We start from the raw sequence: 4,951 nt of genomic DNA on the forward strand, positions 1-4,951 counted from the left end.
GCTTTGTCTACACTTTCTAATTCTTCTATAGCTTTCTGAGCCTTTGCGATTCTTGCTTCGTCCAGTTTTTTTAAGGGCACTAACACACTTCACTCCCGGAACAATGCCTAGATTTGCTAAGACTTTACATCTGGCTATGTTTCCCATAAAACAAGCCAAGGCTTCATACACACCAAACTCGAGTGTATTCCTCATCACAAATGTCCTTTTGGGAATGCGAGACCAGATCATATTCTTGAGTGACTCGCTCGGATTTTGAGTGCCTCCATGCAAACATTTCTTCAGAAGTTCTGGAGACGCTAAATCTTTGAAAATAGGTTTTCATTACATTGTCATGTACCAGACATTACAGTGTCAGGTAAATGAAAATGTGAATCATGATCATAAATGTCCATAAATGCATGACAATGACAGCTTGTTGCGACAAAATCACCGAAAAGCTCTCCATGTATTGCTTTATAAAAAGTGATGTAAATTGAGTTTGACTCAACGGGTTTGCATGAAATTTGTTTTAAAATAAATAGGAATATATTTAAAACTAAATTTAACAAAAAAATAAAAATTGAAAATTTTGACCCAGGGGGGTCATCCGTCTCCCCTTAACAAAGCGGACCTTGAACCTTGATGAACTGAGATCAGTATCATAGTTTGTCTTTAATTTAAATTAAGGTATTGCTATATTAGCAGTTGTCAGTATTGATTATTTTGTATTATTTAAAAGTGCAAATTGTGTACTGTAAGTGAAAACACATTCATTATTAATAAGAATAAGATCATTGATCACTGGAGGCTACAAAAGTAAGCTAAAAAATTCAGAACTATTTGGAAATATTCTAAAAGAACAGACTTATTTAATATACTACTTTCATGTAGTACTTTCAGTAGTCAGTTTGTCTATAAAGTGTGCAAAAACCATGTGGAACTTTGTTATGGCAAATAAAAAGAAATTAGATTATAAATGGTGCCTGTACTTTTTGAAGTTGTTAGACTCGGATGAAAAAAGTTTATAGAAGTGATTTTTTTAACACATTTTGATGCAACACTATTCAGTGATATAGTAAATTTGCATAAAATAATTTACTTTTCTTATGAGAAAAAGAAGGCATGCAGTGTTGCCAATGTATAAAAATAAAAAATAATTGTTTGATTGGAGTTTAGAAATTTTTTATTTATATTTTTGTAATTTGCCTCTAAAAATAGTTTTATATACAAAATTTATTAAGTTCTTCTCCGAATTTATGAATAGATCCTAAAACCGTGCGGAAGATTGTAACTGTAAGGGGATATGTCCGTAAGGGTTAAATACAAAAAAATGGTCAAAATACTTAAAACTCTAAATGGATAATAATTTTGGCTGTTTAACCCTTTATAAGTGCTTAAAAATTAAATCATAATGTTAAAAAAAAGGCCTATGAGCAGTTATGTTACTGTGTAATGTTTTATTGCGTTCTTTGAGGAGTCTAGGATTTAAATAGCAGAGAAACTAATAATTATAAATATCTAGTTTCATAGTTTATTGATTAATGATATGGTCTTTTTCTTTTTTTTATTACCAACATTTTAACAACTTTATTGCTGGGTGTGTTTTTAAGTAGTTTGATTTACTTACAAACATGTGGCAAATTGTGTAAACTATGTATCGGCATGACTTGTGTTTTGTTTACAAGAAGGACTATCTGCTTAGCATGTAGTTTTATACAGAATAGCATCAATTATTGAGTTATTTGTTATGTTTTCAAGAGTATTTATTTGGCTTTTGAGGGTTATAGATTTAATCAAAGACTATGAATTTATTAGATTATCTACTTGGTAATGGCATGTAATTTGTATCATACTGTACAACTGAGTGAATTTAAGACCATAAGGCCCTGTCTTACTAATGAGCCTAATATCATAATAACATTTCTTAAGTCAGGTAAAACTACTACAACATTTGAAAAATATACAAAATAAGTATGTAATAAACATTTGTATTATATTTGGTGCTGGTATTTCACAATGTACAAGTGTGGTGCTTCTTTAAACTTTTCCCCAATTTAAAAATTATTAGTACTGGTTCACAACAGTTTTAGCACAATAGTATGCAAGTTATGTATTTAATTTGTAAAATCATTGATATATTTTACTGTGTGTGTAAACATTGTTTTGTACCATTTACTGTACTTGGTGAAAATTACCATATGCCAAAATAAGTTCTTTGTTACTTAAAAAAAAAAAATGTTTATCTGTTAAAAGGTTAAAACCCAATCAAAAATTACTGAGAAACTAAACTGGTTATGCTTTTTGAACGAAATTGGATCCTTAGAAAATGCCTTAAATTAATCATCTAAAAGCAGTAAAAATTTAGTTGAAATTACTTTAATAAAATACCAACAATTTTGTTTGGGCATTTTTAAATGTCTTAATTTATTTTGTATTTATCATATATTTCATTAAATTTAATATTGAATTTTAGAGATCTTAGTAGATTGTGTTCAGCAGGTTTCAAAGCAGTAGCTTAAGTTTTGAAATTTAAATGTAAATCAAACAAAATGCTGGATTACTACTAAACTGAGACGAGATCAAAAAATGTATTGAACATTGTAATATATTATTACAATCTACCTCTGTACTGTATAGCATGCTATAAATTTTGTGACACATAGTACAAGTTATTGACACACCAGTTCAAAAGTTATCATATATTTATACTATATAATGTGGCTTGTTGAAACTATAACTGTCAAAAAAACCCAAAGAGATAGAAACTTGGAACAAAATTTTATCTTAAAATATCTTGTCTGTGTTCGTTGTTCAGCTTGGTGCGCCATTCCGTTTCAATGTGGTGGATCAGCCGATCAAACTTAAAATACCGGGTGTCTCACGAAGAGGTTTTTAACGTTTGATTTTATATTACTTGCCCATTTATGCACCAAACATTTTCAAACTCTACACAACTCATTAAATAGGTTTTTAAAATATTCTGTGAAAATTTGAGCTCTCTAGTAATTGTTGAAACAAAATCGTGGCATTTTGAAAAATTATACTTTAAAAAAAGTATTTTTGGGTTTGCACAATTATTTACCGTCTTATTCTAAAAAAATAAACATTTCAATCAGAAAATTTAGAACATAGGCTATTAAAAAAAACCCTACAATTACAGTCAACAGGATTTCCCGAAATGAGGCAAGACTAGTTAATTTAAAACCTGTTCATACCTATATTGTACTTTCTGAAATGTAGGTAAGATAACGCCCCATTACAACTGACAGCTCTCCAAACAGTAATACCTTTTGATTTGAGTAGAGTCTGTTCAAGAATGTGTGGATTACCAGTGTTGTAATAACTACAATTATGCCTATTTACAGCACCATTGTGGTAGAAAGTGGACTTGACTGAAAAAACAATTTGAGTATGCCAATTAGAATGTAACTCATGATACGAGAACAAAATTCCACTCTCTTGTCCGGATCATCTTCAAGAAGATTATAGACTAGGTGACTGGTAAAATTTCATTTTGTTTTTCTTAATTGTTCTCTATACTGGAGACTTTGGAACATCGCTTTCAAGTTTAACCTTCCTTGGTGATTTCGGTTTACCTGGAGAGCGGAGCGTTGTTGCGCATATTAGTGCTTCTTTTTCCTCATTTTATCCTCTAGAGTACTTTTTATGAAACTTCCAGTCTCTAACAAAAGAATTTTCCACTTAGTTATTGTTGGATTGCTAGGTGGTTCAACTCCTGGATAGGCTACCTGAAATTATTTAATTGCTTCTGTAACGTTGCCAAAACCAATAGCCAATTCTTTAAAACTGCAACGCAGTAATCAAAACAGGTAATTCAAGAAATAAATTTTTATAGAAAGCAAAATGGTAAAATTTTCAATATGTCACCATTTTGTTTCTACAATATTGTTAGGGAGCTTTAATTTTCACAGATTTTTAAAACCTACTTTATTAATTGTGTAGAGTTTTAAAATGTTTGGTGCATAAATGGGCAAGTAATATAAAATCAAATGTTTAAACATCTTTGTAGGACACTATAATCAACTACTCCCCTATTCATATATCAAGAGAAGAAACCAATGTGTTCTGAAATGTTTATAACATTTATTAAATATTTTTAATTAAAAAGTTTGGTATCTAGAATGATTATTGAGGTATTAAATACATGTAATCCAATGACAATAAATTAATATTAATATTTCAGTTATCACAAAATCTACCTAATTCTGAATTAGCAGGAAAGACTATTGAGAATAAAAAATATTCTTTGTTTCTATTTGTAAACTGTATGATCAAAAGCTGTGTAAACAAATTTTCTCTACCGAAAAAATTGGTAATATTAGTACACAATGGTTGATGTCCGTAAAGACTGTAATTTATAGTAAGTCTTCGTGATCAATACCAACACTACTACAGAAGTATCTAATTTGTTTGGATGTGGTTTCTTAGATAAAAAAAGTATAACTTGTTACTCTGCTAAAGATGGTGGAATAGACACTTGTACCCATTATACTGACTAATACTTAATTTGCTCAACACTTACGCAAGTAAGTGACAGATTCACTTAGCCCTTGTTACTATCCGTTTGGAGCTAACGAAGAACCCTATTCCATCAACGGAAAAATTCTGGCCAAACAATCATATACTATGAGAAGATGATATCCTCACTTCCTCCCCTTTCAAGACATAGTTAGTCTTCATGATAGAGATGGGTATTTTTACAGCTGGAACTGTCTCCATTGCAGAGCTCAAACGGTTACAAAACTACATTATAAGGTTCCACTGCAAGTGTATCAACACAACCATTTCAACAATACTTGCCATCAACAATGGATACTGGAACGATAACCATGGTACTACCAAGTACTAGAGGGGGTATATTTATTTTCTCCCCTTAACTAATCCTATCTATAACATTTTATTTGTATTAAACACTGTAAATCCACAACATTGTGTTTATAGTCTTTAA

This window comes from Homalodisca vitripennis, chromosome 8, assembly GCF_021130785.1.
Source record: "Homalodisca vitripennis isolate AUS2020 chromosome 8, UT_GWSS_2.1, whole genome shotgun sequence".
Lineage (NCBI taxonomy): Eukaryota > Metazoa > Arthropoda > Insecta > Hemiptera > Cicadellidae > Homalodisca > Homalodisca vitripennis.